The sequence below is a fragment of the Drosophila novamexicana genome, unplaced genomic scaffold (assembly GCF_003285875.2).
Source record: "Drosophila novamexicana strain 15010-1031.04,08,12 unplaced genomic scaffold, DnovRS2.1 tig00001689-arrow-arrow-pilon, whole genome shotgun sequence".
Taxonomy (NCBI): Eukaryota; Metazoa; Arthropoda; class Insecta; order Diptera; family Drosophilidae; genus Drosophila; species Drosophila novamexicana.
This window is the reverse complement of record NW_020824875.1, coordinates 294,208-311,390: the sequence shown is the minus strand read 5'-3', so window position 1 is coordinate 311,390 and position 17,183 is coordinate 294,208. Positions and strand designations below refer to the sequence as shown.

General features: G+C 36.6%; 1 protein-coding gene across 1 annotated transcript in view; it reads right to left on the bottom strand.

The window, feature by feature from the left end:
* Positions 1-1,824: 1,824 nt before the first annotated feature.
* Positions 1,825-17,183, bottom strand: part of LOC115768126 (dynein beta chain, ciliary) — a 294,885-nt gene continuing 279,526 nt past the window's right edge. The window contains exon 10 of the mRNA XM_030712620.1: positions 1,825-1,950. The gene's annotated coding sequence lies outside the window, so the exon portion shown is untranslated. The remainder of the gene's footprint in view (positions 1,951-17,183) is intronic.

The window sequence follows — 17,183 nt, the reverse complement described above, 5'->3', positions numbered from 1 at the left end:
CTATTTCTTCCTCTAGTTCTATACCTCCTCCCAGTATTTCACACTCTTCTCTTCTATTAGCTATATACTCTTTAAAATCTTCTTACTCTCTTGGGCCTGACAATATTCCTAGTTGTCTACTCAAGGAGTGCAGTTCTTCCCTTCTTTATCCATTGCTAAAGCTTTTTAATCTATCCCTTGAAACTTCTGTCTTTCCATCTCTTTGGAAAGAATCTTATATCATTCCTCTACACAAAAAAGGTGGAAAGTCTGATATACATAAGACAGGGGCATTGCAAAACTGTCCTCTGTTCCTAAATTATTTGAGAAAATAATCACTTCGAACTTTTAGCATTTCTGCAAATCAGTTGTTTTCCCTGTTCAACATGGATTCGTAAAGAATCGGTCAACTACGACCAATCTGCTTGAGTTTACTTCTTTGGTAAATGATGTTTTCCTTTCGAAAATGCAAACTAATGTTATTTACACTGACTTCAGAAAGGCGTTTGACTCTATGCACCATGACATTTTACTTTTTTAATTTGACCGAATAGGTTCCCCTCCGTCTTTATTGCTTTGGATTAACTCTTATTTAAAAGGTAGGACCCAAAGTGTAATGCTGAGGCTGGTGCTCCTCAAGGTAGTCACCTTGGACCTTTACACTTTAATCTTTTTATAAATGATCTCCCCTCGGTTATATCACATGCCCGGGTACTTATGTATGCGGACGATGTGAAACTTATTCTATCGTACACTAACCCCTTACATCATTCTCGTCTACAAGAAGATTTGAACACTATGCAACTTTGGTGTTCGGCCAATCAATTGCATCTGAATTGTTCAAAGTGTATGTTTATGACATTTAATCGTAATACAACTTACCTTGTCAGTTATGCAATCGACAATACTCCATTGACCAACCAGAAATTATCGCCCCTTATTCCTATCTACGTGCACAACAGACTACGCTATTCACAACCCTTTTCGCGTGCCACACCAGCAAAAAAAAATAAAAAGGCAAAAGTTGAGAAAGTTGCCTAGTGTAAAGGTGATTTCTGTAAATGCATTTGATTGGGAATGTGTGATAGAAGCTTATTTCCTCTGTATGTCAGATTGATAATACTTTTAAAGTCGCCGACCTAAAGCAATCGTCGCCATTTTTCAGGCCACAGTGTTCTTACAGAAAAGTTTTGTATAGGATTCTGCCAGAAAGCCTTAAAAGAATTTGTTTTAAGGTATGGTACATGTGGTGGGTATGCGCGGTAGTAGGCTGTAACGTCCTGGGAATTTTTGAACATTTGTTCTCAATTATAGTTCTCTGTGAAAAACCGAAAGAATATGCAACTTTTAGTTGTCTTGAGTCTTGAGGTTGAAACAACGCACTATATATGCGTATAGAAAGAGTATTAGGATCAGGAGACGAACAGTATCATTGATGCTGAATGGCAGATTGGTACTTAGTCTACCTCGTATTCTCCGGCCGAACGGTGTGAATGTGAGGAAGGGAGAGTAAAGAATTCAGCATTAGTCCTGTATTCTTGTTGACTGTTTATAGTCATAACATTTGTACATTTGAATGGAGCAATTTGAATGGAGAACAGAGGCCGTCTGGGTTTGACACAGCCACCCAGCATTTGACCAATGCACTACAAGTAATAGTGCACACACACATCGTATATCGAAAAATCATAATATAAACAAAAATTTTGAATTCTTTTTACACAAAAAATATTTTAAGCCAGAATTTAGGAACGGGCATAAATAAAAAAAAACTATTACGCATTTTACTTACGGAGAATTGAATGTTTATTGTGGTATTACATCAACATACAAAACAATCAAATTATTAATTTGTAAGGTTATTTAAGGTTTTATGTCTGCAAAAGTAAGCAAACTCCAGCCAAGGTCCATTTGCTATCCCGTTCTTTGCTCTTTAAATTGAAAGTCCAAACGAACGTCGGTCCACGCAACCTGAAAATATAGATTTTTAGTTGCAACTACATATTACATAAAGAAATAATAAGTGCGGTTTCCGAAGATTAATTCTACTTAATTTTATTTAATTCTACTTAATATATAGATATACACATAAAAAGATGGAAAAATACTTTGTTGGTAGGATCCGATCTGTGCACTGTTATATAAAATAATAGGTTTTGCAAAATGTTTAAATACTGCTTTCCGGCAAACTTCCACAATTTCAATAACGTTTTCCGGCTAATTTCCACACATTTCTCTAAGTATGTGTGCCAGGATAAAAATTTGATATCCCATTATAAAAAGTATTAAAAGTGTCAAATGAATTTTCCTAAAGACTTGTTGGAAAACAAAACCTGAAAAGAACAACTTATGATCAATTTACCCCAAGGGCAGGTCGAATTGGCAAAATCCAATCTTCCGCGGTGGAACGTGTGATACTAACATTTTTTTTTGTGGTTTTAAGTGTTTTCCGATATTGTTATTTTCAGAGCTCGACATAAGAAGTTAATAAATACGTGTTTCATCGATTATAAATATCCCATAAATGTGTTTAATTAGCGAAAAACGTTTGTATGAAAGTTTTTTGTTCACCATCCGATCGGTCTCAAAACCCATTTTCAAATCACTGAAACACGTTGTCTGGCAATGCAACCAAGATTACATTTACATCAAGCTGGCGCTCTTCGTTGTAACGATTGTTTTATTGGTTTTTATCATAAAACACTTGCTCTGCGAAGCAATTGCATAAATTTCGCTCTTAAGATTACATTTACATCAAGTTCGTTCGCTTCGTGCATTTGGTACACATCGGCCACTTGCATTACTCAAAATAATAACTAATCAATTGTCGCTTTGCTTAAATTGGCACGTACCAGTTAGGGTTCGCTTGCCTATGTAAAACTATTGTTCTAAAATAATAAGCCTAGACCAATTAGTGTTCCGATGTGTACGCTAGGCGTCTTAGGCAGCTACAGAACCCAACGTTCTTCCTTTTCTCTTTTTATCCCATCGAACCACACTCGGCGACATTGTCGCCTCGCCCTGGCAGTTCTAAGCAAAGCGACAATAATGCTTCTATAACATTCGCCGGGAATCGCAATTCGCAATCATTGTGAACAACCAAATATCTTGACATTCTACATGGAACCACACAGACACTCTACGAGCAACCACACAGACATTCCACGTGCAACCACACAGACATTCCGTATGCACCGACACGACCTCGTGTACAAAAGACCATAATTCATGTTGCTCTTTTGTTTTTAATTGTTTTTATTATATTTTTTTATTGCCAACAAATATTTCCACAACAAACGCAAATCTTAATTTCTTAATTCATAAAGACTTATCAAGTTAACAATTTCGCAAAATAGTACCAAGCCTCCTCAAATCATTTTTTAACATAGTCTTTATCATTCTGTTTGGTTTTTATTTTTCAAATCAATCAAATGCCCCACACGCCATGATCAAAACAAACATCACTATGTTTTGCACTTGTGCTTGCATTATATTACATGGCTGACGTACTTTGTCATTTCCTTTGGCCAGCAGTTTAACTTCTTTCGCCCTTATTGGTGTTCTTCACATTCTTAAGAAACTTCAACATGGACATAACTTGGTTTGATGCTTCTTTTCGCTTTTAAATAATACAAAATCTCCAACTTTGTGTCTAAGTACTTTTGCATAATTTTTATCAAATCGTTCTTTGTCATAAACTGCATTAGCTAAAATATTCTTTTCTGCTAGTGCTCTTACGTTTGACAGATCAATCTCATTTTCTATGTCACTAGGTGGAAGTTATCCTCAAAAAGGCCTGGTAGCTTTCCAAATAGCATTTCTAGAGAACTTCCCTTTGTCACACGGTTAGTTGTGCCATATGCACCTCTCCTAGACTGCGTTCCAGTTTTGCTCCCGTTAAACACCTTCCCTGGTCAGCTATTATTCGGTTTGGTACTCCACACAACGAAGCAGCGGATTGAACAGCATTTATAGAATTCTCACTGTCTAATTAAAGGGTATGATATAGAAAGACAAAATTGGTAAACGCTTCTACTTAAACAATAACGTACTCTTTTTAGTCACTCTTGCCACTCAATTTCTCAGTTATGTCGATGTGGATAGTGTGCCAAGGAATATTGACATTCGGGATTGCATGCAGTTCAGCCTGACATTTTGCAAGTGATGCAGTTGTCAGCAAATTTTCTGATATATTTTGACGTATTCTCAAACCAGTAAAAATCGTAAACTTTATCGAGTGTCTTATCGTAACCTAAATGCATTATTGACTTGTGAACTTAGTTTATAACGGACCATCTAAAAGCACGTGTTGGTGTTTCTGTTAATGTCATTGAGGTCTAAAAATGTGTTGTTATTTTAGATAGCTGGCATTTTTGACATCTACGTACGTACTCTTTGACATGACGAGTCATGTTTTTCCAATAGTAGTGTCTTTTGATTTTTGCAAGCGTTCTTGTAATGCCAGTATGACCACCTTGTATAGGATCATTATGGTATGTAGCCATAATTGCTTCTTTATCTTTATCTTTTTCGATAACGGTCACCGGTTGGAGTAGCGCTACTCTTAATGATAATTCAATATTTTATTGCCCATTTTTTTAAAAGATTCTATTGAAATAGTTTCAAAAATCTTTTCACACGGTGCCAATTTGAGTTGGCTGATCTTTAGTATACCGGCTTGTTTTTCAAACCTTTGAAAGAATCGACCTAAGTCAAGATTTCCATTGGTGTACAGATCGCTAACATCAATTCTTGCTATAACTTTTTTCCCATGTTTAAGTAAACATAAATTATTTGTTATGTCCAAGGTCACTACTTTCCGTACTTCATCATTGCAAATGACTTCATGTACGTTGGGCTTAGAAGCTTTATTAGGAACTTGCCTAAGCATAGTTTCATTTTTGTTCTCTGGCCAGAGATTATTTTGTCTACTTTGTTGCCTGGTAGTGACTTTCAGGATGTATGTTTTGTATGTCTTTTAATTCGGATATTGTTATCCTCGATAGGGCATCTGCCACGAAATTGTCTTTTCCCTTTAAGTATTCCACAGTGAAGTCGTATTCCTATAATTCTAGTGTTAGTTTTGAACTTGGGTTAGTTAGTGGTCTGTGGTCTGTTTTTACTGTAAAGTGTTTTCCATAGATATATGGTCGAAAATATACTATTGCCCAGTGAATTGCTGTTAATTCTTGTTCTGTGGTGCTCTTATTGCTTTCACCTTTCTCTTGATGCATATGCAATGGGAAGTTGGCGTCCATTTTTGTTTTGAGTTAAAACCGCTCCACATGCTTGTTTGCTTGCATCTGTGATTATGCAAAATTCTTTGCTAAAATCTGGATATTGTAATAGAGTTGGTTCTATTAGCTTATCTTTTAGATAATGGAATGCTTTCTGGCATTCATCTGTCCATTGAAAAGGAACATTCTTTTTACTTAATTTTGTTATATGCCGTGAATAATCGGCGAAGTTTTTTATAAAGCGTCTATAGTAATTGCAGAATGCAATAAAACGTCTCGCACTGTCCGCATCATGTGGGACTGGATAATTCTTGATGACATTATATTTCTTGTCATCTGGTAATATTCCTTTGTCTATACACTTGTGACCAAGAAATGTCACTTCGTGCATGAAAAATGAGCATTTTTCTGGATGTAACTTTAAATTATATTTTCTACAGAGTTCGAAAACGTCTTTTAAATTTGTAATCATTTGTTTTTCTGAACATCCAACAGCGATTAAATCGTCCATATAAAGGAATGCTTGTGAAGGTTCTAGACCTGAAAACGCAATAGTCATCATTCTCTGAAATGAGTTTGGTGCTATTTTTAGTCCAAATGATAATCGTGTGAAACGATATGAGCCATTGCTCGTTGAAAAGGACGTTATATTTCTAGAACTTGCTTCTAATTCAATTTGATGGAATCCTGACATTAAATCAAGGCATGAGAAATATTTTGCTCGACCCAATTGATCTCTAGATCATCAATTCTGGGGAGAGGAAATTTGTCAGATAAAGAGCTTTTTATTGATTTGACGATAGTCGATTACTAATCGCTATTTCTTTTCTTCTGATCCCGGGAGGGATTTCTTGGGTACTAATAAAAGTCGGCTATTATATTCAGACACAGAAGGTTCGACTATATTGTCGTTAATAAGTTTCCCAACTTGTTTTTGGATTTCATCTACATGACTATGAGGACTTCTGTTTTTTTTTTTTTGTAAAAAGGTTCATTATCTTTTAATCTTGCTTGCTTGCTTATAAAAGTTGTTTGTTGTGATTGATTCGGTCTGTTGTCCGAATACATCACAATATTTGGCGCACAGTTCTGTTAATTGATCATTGAATAGTTGTGGAAAATTTTTTCTTAGAAGCGATAAAACTTTTTCAATTCTATTATATTGGTTGTTTTGAACTACTTCATAGCTCGAAAGTGATTCGTATTTGATATTATTAATATTTACTAATAAATCGGAATTGGATGTATTTAATAATCGGACAAATGTACATTGGGATTTTGTTATTGTGTTAGCAATTTAAACTCCTTTTTGTATTTCTTGATTAGGTATTTAAATGAAATTATTGAAATATGCATGTTTTTCGGCAACAACTAATATTTGAATCCTGGTCACACTTAAGTCTTTTGTTTTGCTTTGTGCTTATTCTTATTCCTAAGTTTACCATTCTCTGTCGCTTATGAACTACCGAACAATGTAAACGTACAGATGCGTAATAAAAAGAAAAACCTATTAATCCGGTTCAGTTTCCTGTTTAGTTCCACTTTAAAAACATTATATAACCAACCGGTTATGGGCCCAGGGCTCTAAACACGAAATTGTGCGATTAACCTTAATTACTGTGTGTGATTATACGAAAAAATTTATAAACATGAGTGGACAAGGGTTATATTCCATCGAAAGTTGGATGACGAAAATTACGCGGTGTGGTCAGTGCAAATGGAAAGCATATTGGTACAAAATGATAGTCGATAGTATGCGGAAGAATCGTTAAAAAAGAAGGTGACAGCGAAGAACAGAAGGCTCAGTTTGATACACGGGACGAAAAGGCACTAGCAAACATATTGCTGGCTGTTGAAGCGTCGCAGATTAATTTCATAAAAAATTGCGTGTCGTCTAAAGAAGCATGGGAGAAGCTAATAAGTGTGTATCAACCGCGCGGGCCAGCAAGAAAAATTGCGTTATTTAAAAGTTTGCTTCGATTGAGTATGCCAGAAGGTGCAAGTGTGCAAAACTATATGAATGAGTTTTCCAACATAGTTGAAAAATTAAAAGAAATCGAAATGAATATAAATGAAGACATGCTCACAATTTTGCTGTTAACGGGATTAGGAAAAAAGTTCGAAAACTTTGTTGTAGCGATCGAAACGCGTGAACAGTTGCCGTCCTTGTCTGATTTGAAAATCAAAATTATTGAAGAAGGACAAAGACAACAAGCAAACAACGAAGAAGTGGGTAATGGCATACAGCAAGCATTTGTGTCGCGTACAAAAAATGCGCATCAGAAAACAGATCCGAAAAGGAATAAAAAATGTTATAGATGCGGCCGCGAAGGTCATTTTATTGCTGAGTGCAAGGAAAAAGAGAAAAGTAAAGAAGGCAAAGAGAGAAACGCTGAAATGAAGCGATCGTTAACCATACTTGCGAATGCGCAGAAAAGCGACAACTTTACAAAATCGACGTGGTGTCTGGATAGTGGCGCCACTGCTCACATGTGTTGTGATAGGTCATGGTTTGTAGATATTAGAGAGCACAAAGAGAAAATATTGCTTGCAGGAGAAAATTTTATAGTTGCCGACGGCATTGGTACTGTATGTATTACTGTCGGAAATTTTTATCTTGAACTGCAAAATGTGTTGTTTGTTAATGAGTTGCAAGCAAACTTCATATCGGTATCAAAAGCTGTAGAAAAAGGATACAGAGTTACTTTTGATAATAACAGAGCAGTGTAAAAGACGGAGATAATGTGAATATACTGAGAGCATACAAGAGAGGTGATTTGTTCACCATTGATGCCAAAATGAAACAGTGTATGTACTCTAAGGCAAGCAGCACTGAGTTATGGAAATGGCATTATCGATTTGCACACTTAAATCTGGCCAGTTTAAGGAAAATGGCAAGTGGTGAGATGGTGCATGGCTTAAAATCAATCAATAAAAATTTTGAAATAAAAAATGAATTGTGTGAAACCTGTGCAAAAAGTAAAATAAGTGTAAAACCATTTCCAAAAGCCTCTGAAAATCGTGCGACTCAATTATTGAGTTTGATTCACACTGACATTTGTGGACCAATAAGCAGACCGTCTGCCGGGGGCGCACGATACTTTGCAACATTTATTGACGATTACTCACGCCACACAGTTGTGTATTTTTTGAAGTCTCGCGACCAAATATTAAGCGCGTTTAAGGACTTTGTTTTGTTTGCCGAGAGACAATGCGGCAATAAGGTAAAATCAATTCGAAGCGATAACGGGCGCGAGTATTTTAGTCATGAATTTGAAAAATTCTTGTCGGAACACGGAATTAAAAGACAACTGACAGTACCCTATACTCCGCAGCAAAATGGAATTGCTGAGCGAGCAAATCGCACACTGGTAGAGATGGCCAGAAGTATGCTAGTACACTCGGGCGTAGATGAAACACTATGGGGTGAGGCAGTAGGGCCTGCAGTATACTTACGCAACAGGTCAGAAAACAAGACATTGGCTAACAAAACACCATTCGAGGTTTGGACTGGCAAGAAACCGTCTGTATCGCATTTGAAGGTTTTCGGCTCAAAAGCAATTGTCTTAAAGAAAGGGCACAGAAATAAGTTTAGTCCAAAGGGAATCGAATATGTAATGGTTGGCTATTCGATGGCAGCAAAAGCATATCGCCTATTTTGTCCAGAGTCGAAGAAAGTTGTCGAAAGCAGAGAAGTTATTTTTACAGAAAATAATTTAGGTGGATCTGCAAGCGATAAAAAAGAAACAGTGCTGTTTGATGATTGTGCAACAGTAAATCAGCAGGCTGAGGCTGAGAATGTCCTGCAGACACAGGCAGAGATTGAAATCGGAGGGCAACATACTGAAAGGAAAGATACTGACAAGTATGAGAGTGCAAAAAGTGATGATGCAGAACCGCCCTTAACTGTGAAGCTCGTGGGCCAGGGCGTCCACGAAAGATAAAAACTGGAAAACCAGGTAGACCCCGCAAGCAGTATAATTGTCTGAATATGCTGAAAGCAGAGGAAATCGTCATTCCTGAAAATTTTAGCGAAGCAAATGAGTCAGAAATGAGCCAAGAATGGTCAGCATCGATTCAGAAGGAGATAAAAGCACTTGAAGACAATAAGACTTGGGAGCTTGTGGAATTGCCAGCGAATAAGAAAGCGATAAGCTGCAAATGGGTCTTTGGCATAAAAGTTGACAAGGATGGCTTTGTAGAGCGCTTTAAGTCAAGATTAGTTGCCAAAGGATGTGCGCAGCGATATGGCGTTGATTTCTTTGAGACGTTCTCTCCAGTTGTGAGATACTCGTCTGTACGAATGATTATGGTATTGGCAGTCGAACATAAGTTGTTTGTGCATCAGATGGACGTGTCTACTGCCTACCTGAATAGTGAGCTTTCAGAGGAAGTTTATATGAAACAACCGGACGGATTCGTCAGCGATGCTCCATGTGTCAGCGAGCCCTGTGTATATATACGCAATGGGCAAGGTAAAATTAATATAATTGCAGTTTATGTTGATGATATTTTACTTGCCAGCTCAAATAATAACGAATTGTTGAAAATCAAAGCGTCCATGGCCAGGGAATTCGACATTGTTGATGGCGGCCAGCTCAACCATTACTTGGGCATTGAAATTGAGCGCGAAGGGGAGACTGGAAGCATAACAATCGGCCACAAGCAGTATGTGGAACAAATGCTACATACTTGGGGCATGTCAACGTGTAGGCCTGTAGCTACAATAAAGTTTCACCATGTACGCGAGCTATATTCTAAGAACGAAATAGATGTTAAATATATAGGTTCTAATGATATTATTGCCGATGTACTAACTAAAAATTTGCAAAAGAACAAGCATGTAAAATGTATTAATGAAATGAATTGTTATTAATAAGTTTTCAAGTATGTAATTGTTGAGAAGGAGTATTGAAATATGCATAAGTTTTTCGGCAACAACTAATATTTGAATCCTGGTCACACTTAAGTCTTTTGTTTTGCTTACTGCTTATTCTTATTCTTAAGTTTACCATTTTCTGTCGCTTATGAACTACCGAACAATGTAGACGTACAGATGCGTAATAAAAAGAAAAACTTATTAACCCGGTTCAGTTTCCTGTTTAGTTCCACTTTAAAAACATTATATAACCAACAGAAATTATCTTTCGAATCGATTTTTATATTTCTTATCACTTCAGATCATGCTGGTAGAATTAGTGAGTTAGTACCAGAATTGTATGTTATTGGAACATAAATTGGAATTTGAGGTCGAATTATAAACCAGTCTTCAGTTGGTTTGAAATCTAGTAAGCATTTAAATTTTTTTATAAAATCGATGCCTATAATTCCATCACAAGGTATTGCGAAGTTTGCATTTACTATGTTAAATTCGTGTGGAATTGTATATTGTTTGAATTGAAGATCTATTAGAGTAGTGCCTTGGGACTTTATAACCCCTTGGCCTATTCCTTGAATATTTATAGTTTTATCTTCAGAAATTGTATCGAAGTGATCAGAATTAATTTTAAGAATTGAAATGTCTGCACCAGTATCGATTAAAAATGTTAAAATTGTTTTTGTAACATTGTTACGAAATTTTCACGGGACGAAAAGGCACTAGCAAACATATTGCTGGCTGTTGAAGCGTCGCAGATTAATTTCATAAAAAATTGCGTGTCGTCTAAAGAAGCATGGGAGAAGCTAATAAGTGTGTATCAACCGCGCGGGCCAGCAAGAAAAATTGCGTTATTTAAAAGTTTGCTTCGATTGAGTATGCCAGAAGGTGCAAGTGTGCAAAACTATATGAATGAGTTTTCCAACATAGTTGAAAAATTAAAAGAAATCGAAATGAATATAAATGAAGACATGCTCACAATTTTGCTGTTAACGGGATTAGGAAAAAAGTTCGAAAACTTTGTTGTAGCGATCGAAACGCGTGAACAGTTGCCGTCCTTGTCTGATTTGAAAATCAAAATTATTGAAGAAGGACAAAGACAACAAGCAAACAACGAAGAAGTGGGTAATGGCATACAGCAAGCATTTGTGTCGCGTACAAAAAATGCGCATCAGAAAACAGATCCGAAAAGGAATAAAAAATGTTATAGATGCGGCCGCGAAGGTCATTTTATTGCTGAGTGCAAGGAAAAAGAGAAAAGTAAAGAAGGCAAAGAGAGAAACGCTGAAATGAAGCGATCGTTAACCATACTTGCGAATGCGCAGAAAAGCGACAACTTTACAAAATCGACGTGGTGTCTGGATAGTGGCGCCACTGCTCACATGTGTTGTGATAGGTCATGGTTTGTAGATATTAGAGAGCACAAAGAGAAAATATTGCTTGCAGGAGAAAATTTTATAGTTGCCGACGGCATTGGTACTGTATGTATTACTGTCGGAAATTTTTATCTTGAACTGCAAAATGTGTTGTTTGTTAATGAGTTGCAAGCAAACTTCATATCGGTATCAAAAGCTGTAGAAAAAGGATACAGAGTTACTTTTGATAAAGACAGAGCAGTGTAAAAGACGGAGATATTGTGAATATACTGAGAGCATACAAGAGAGGTGATTTGTTCACCATTGATGCCAAAATGAAACAGTGTATGTACTCTAAGGCAAGCAGCACTGAGTTATGGAAATGGCATTATCGATTTGCACACTTAAATCTGGTCAGTTTAAGGAAAATGGCAAGTGGTGAGATGGTGCATGGCTTAAAATCAATCAATAAAAATTTTGAAATAAAAAATGAATTGTGTGAAACCTGTGCAAAAAGTAAAATAAGTGTAAAACCATTTCCAAAAGCCTCTGAAAATCGTGCGACTCAATTATTGAGTTTGATTCACACTGACATTTGTGGACCAATAAGCAGACCGTCTGCCGGGGGCGCACGATACTTTGCAACATTTATTGACGATTACTCACGCCACACAGTTGTGTATTTTTTGAAGTCTCGCGACCAAATATTAAGCGCGTTTAAGGACTTTGTTTTGTTTGCCGAGAGACAATGCGGCAATAAGGTAAAATCAATTCGAAGCGATAACGGGCGCGAGTATGTTAGTCATGAATTTGAAAAATTCTTGTCGGAACACGGAATTAAAAGACAACTGACAGTACCCTATACTCCGCAGCAAAATGGAATTGCTGAGCGAGCAAATCGCACACTGGTAGAGATGGCCAGAAGTATGCTAGTACACTCGGGCGTAGATGAAACACTATGGGGTGAGGCAGTAGGGACTGCAGTATACTTACGCAACAGGTCAGAAAACAAGACATTGGCTAACAAAACGCCATTCGACGTTTGGACTGGCAAGAAACCGTCTGTATCGCATTTGAAGGTTTTCGGCTCAAAAGCAATTGTCTTAAAGAAAGGGCACAGAAATAAGTTTAGTCCAAAGGGAATCGAATATGTAATGGTTGGCTATTCGATGGCAGCAAAAGCATATCGCCTATTTTGTCCAGAGTCGAAGAAAGTTGTCGAAAGCAGAGAAGTTATTTTTACAGAAAATAATTTAGGTGGATCTGCAAGCGATAAAAAAGAAACAGTGCTGTTTGATGATTGTGCAACAGTAAATCAGCAGGCTGAGGCTGAGAATGTCCTGCAGACAAAGGCAGAGATTGAAATCACAGGGCAACATACTGAAAGGAAAGATACTGACAAGTATGAGAGTGCAAAAAGTGATGATGCAGAACCGCCCGTAAACTGTGAAGCTCGTGGGCCAGGGCGTCCACGAAAGATAAAAACTGGAAAACCAGGTAGACCCCGCAAGCAGTATAATTGTCTGAATATGCTGAAGGCAGAGGAAATCGTCATTCCTGAAAATTTTAGCGAAGCAAATGAGTCAGAAATGAGCCAAGAATGGTCAGCATCGATTCAGAAGGAGATAAAAGCACTTGAAGACAATAAGACTTGGGAGCTTGTGGAATTGCCAGCGAATAAGAAAGCGATAAGCTGCAAATGGGTCTTTGGCATAAAAGTTGACAAGGATGGCTTTGTAGAGCGCTTTAAGTCAAGATTAGTTGCCAAAGGATGTGCGCAGCGATATGGCGTTGATTTCTTTGAGACGTTCTCTCCAGTTGTGAGATACTCGTCCGTACGAATGATTATGGTATTGGCAGTCGAACATAAGTTGTTTGTGCATCAGATGGACGTGTCTACTGCCTACCTGAATAGTGAGCTTTCAGAGGAAGTTTATATGAAACAACCGGACGGATTCGTCAGCGATGCTCCATGTGTCAGCGAGCCCTGTGTATATATACGCAATGGGCAAGGTAAAATTAATATAATTGCAGTTTATGTTGATGATATTTTACTTGCCAGCTCAAATAATAACGAATTGTTGAAAATCAAAGCGTCCATGGCCAGGGAATTCGACATTGTTGATGGCGGCCAGCTCAACCATTACTTGGGCATTGAAATTGAGCGCGAAGGGGAGACTGGAAGCATAACAATCGGCCACAAGCAGTATGTGGAACAAATGCTACATACTTGGGGCATGTCAACGTGTAGGCCTGTAGCTACACCACTGGATGCAGGTCACCAAGTCAAATGTGATGACGTCAACTGCGAGATGGTTAATGAAAAGAGTTACCAATCATTGATAGGTTCTTTGATGTATTTAGCCATAACAACCAGGCCGGACATACTACATTCGGTAGCGAAAAGGCACGGCTAATATGAGACTTCATTATCAGGATACTGGCAAGCAGATCTATGGATACGTCGACACAGACTGGGCGAACGATGCTGCAGATCGAAAATCATATAGTGGATATGTCATTATAGGTGCAGGCAGCGCGATTTCGTGGGAATCGAAGAAACAAAGTCTGGTGGCGTTAAGCAGCACTGAAGCCGAATATATTGCCTTATCTACCGCAGCAAGGGAAGCAACATATATTAAAAAATTGTTGCTTGAAATGGGATTTATTGAAACCAAGCCTATTTTATTGTATTGCGATAATCAAAGCGCACAGTGCTTAGCTAAAAATCCAATTTTACATAAACGTAGTAAGCACATCGACATAAAGTTTCACCATGTACGCGAGCTATATTCTAAGAACGAAATAGATGTTAAATATATAGGTTCTAATGATATTATTGCCGATGTACTAACTAAAAATTTGCAAAAGAACAAGCATGTAAAATGTATTAATGAAATGAATTGTTATTAATAAGTTTTCAAGTATGTAATTGTTGAGAAGGAGTATTGAAATATGCATAAGTTTTTCGGCAACAACTAATATTTGAATCCTGGTCACACTTTAGTCTTTTGTTTTGCTTACTGCTTATTCTTATTCTTAAGTTTACCATTTTCTGTCGCTTATGAACTACCGAACAATGTAGACGTACAGATGCGTAATAAAAAGAAAAACCTATTAATCCGGTTCAGTTTCCTGTTTAGTTCCACTTTAAAAACATTATATAACCAACAGAAATTATCTTTCGAATCGATTTTTATATTTCTTATCACTTCAGATCATGCTGGTAGAATTAGTGAGTTAGTACCAGAATTGTATGTTATTGGAACATAAATTGGAATTCGAGGTCGAATTATAAACCAGTCTTCAGTTGGTTTGAAATCTAGTAAGCAATTAAATTTTTTTATAAAATCGATGCCTATAATTCCATCACAAGGTATTGCGAAGTTTGCATTTACTATGTTAAATTCGTGTGGAATTGTATATTGTTTGAATTGAAGATCTATTAGAGTAGTGCCTTGGGACTTTATAAGCCCTTGGCCTATTCCTTGAATATTTATAGTTTTATCTTCAGAAATTGTATCGAAGTGATCAGAATTAATTTTAAGAATTGAAATGTCTGCACCAGTATCGATTAAAAATGTTAAAATTGTTTTTGTAACATTGTTACCAAATTTTCAAAGATATTGAGATTAAAATTTATTGAATATGTTTTATTTATTATTGTGTGGTACTTAAAGGGTTTTGAGAGTTTTCCGAACTGTTTTGTGCTACTCTCACATTATTATATTGGTAATAGCCTCTTCCGCGATTACCACGACCACCTCTATTATTAATGTAATTTTGTCGTTGTCGGTAGTGTAGAACAGTGTTTGTTTGACCAGTTGCGTCTGTGCAACTGTTAACAAACTTTGAAATGGCATCATTCATTTTACTGAATGTACCTGCCTGCACGATAAGTTTTGCCTTATCAGTGGAGCAGTTCTGAGTCATAGCTTTGACAGCAAGTGTTGTGCTGTACTTATTAGCTAAATCAGGTGACAAACCATCACTGATATAAGCTCCTTCTAGAGACTTAGTCAATTTTTCAACCTCTTGGGTATATTGATTGGCCGTTTTGCTCTTTTGTTGTAAGTTTAGAAGTTTAGGTTCCTGGCATGGCCTTTTAGTTTTGTCTTAATAAGACTTACAGCAAGTGCTTCGTGTGTTACTTTTAGAGAATCTACCAGATTCAGAGCATCTATGAAGCTTTTGAAATTTTCTGCCTTGCCATCAAACTCTGGTAAGAGCGATGAGGCTAACTTAAGAAAATCTACTGGTGATTGGGCCATGCCGACTATTTCGATTTGTTCTTGCTTTTGTTCAAGTTCTGATTCCATTAAATTAGTGATTTGGAATGTTGCTGGTGTATTTAGCGCATTTGGAACGAATATTTAAAAATGATGTCTTTCCGAAATGTGTCTAATATTTTCAAGCAGCCTTTTTAACATGTCAATTGATTGTGTTAAATGTAAATCGCTTAACCTACGTTCATTGTTGTTTACAATGTCACGGACTTTGTTGTATGATTCTACTAGAACTCGAACATGTTTTATCTTTGTTTGGTTTGATATTAGTGCACTTTTATTGAAGCACTTAAATGATCTATCAAACTGAGAACGTTGTTGCTTAATAATGGAAACATATATATAATATATATATTCTTTAATAAACTTTTTGTTGACATTAATTTATTTTCTTTTTTTAATTCATTAATATACTGTTCAAGACATTACTAACAATAATCGATGTAGCGGCTTTTGTTAAAATTTTTTTTTTGGTTTTCTAAGTTTTATCTAGATCGTTAGCCTTGCTCATATATTTTTTTCGCAAACATTTATTGTGTAACTTGTACAGTTTAAAAATTAAGTTTGCGCTGAAAATAGCAACGATAATTATTAACAATGTGTTGGTCAGACCTACATTACTGGATTCTACTTTATTAATTACGTTAGCAGTGGAATCCACCGTTTTAGATTCTATTAAAGGCATTTTGTAATACGCCAATTTATCATAAGGTATTATATTATTTATGTCTGCCGTTTTACTAATCGTATTATTCATTCGTTTAAATTAAAAAATATTATGTTTTTTTTTTTTATTTTTTTACTTTTATATTTATATATATATATGTATATCCATAATTTTTGTGTATTATATTGAAATTATTATTTTTTTGTTTTACAATTCAATTTACTGCATATGGCAAGTCTTAAACAATTGTTTTTTTTTTTAACTTAATTTTATTTTATTTGTCTTTATATTGCCCTTTGGCTATATGTCTTTTCTTTTTATTATTCACTCGCAGGTGAATTTACAATTTTTCCTGCCTATATTTTGTATGGTTTTCAGGCCATACGCTTATCGGGCAACCTTAAATGTCGCTCAATTGTACATTAGTATTTTATAATATATAAAAAAAATATGCAACGCAGTGCACTGGAAAAAAAATATGCGCTCTTGGAAGCGCTGTCGATTCACTTATCTTTGGCCTGACTGGGTGCGTCAGACGGGACCGGTGCTGGCTGCACAGGTTGTTACTGCTTCTGTGTTGGGGCACCGGTGCAGGCTGCACAGGTGTACTCACAGTGAGGTGAGTTTAACGGTCCCTCGCAGTCATTAGGGCAGGTCTTCTTCAGCTTCGGAATCTCCTTTAATTTGGGTGGTTGGATCAATTTTTGCTTTGCAATATTTTTGATATCAGGGTAGGTGGATGTGTGCGCGGCTGGTGTTTGACATTTGCGTGTTGAAAGTAAG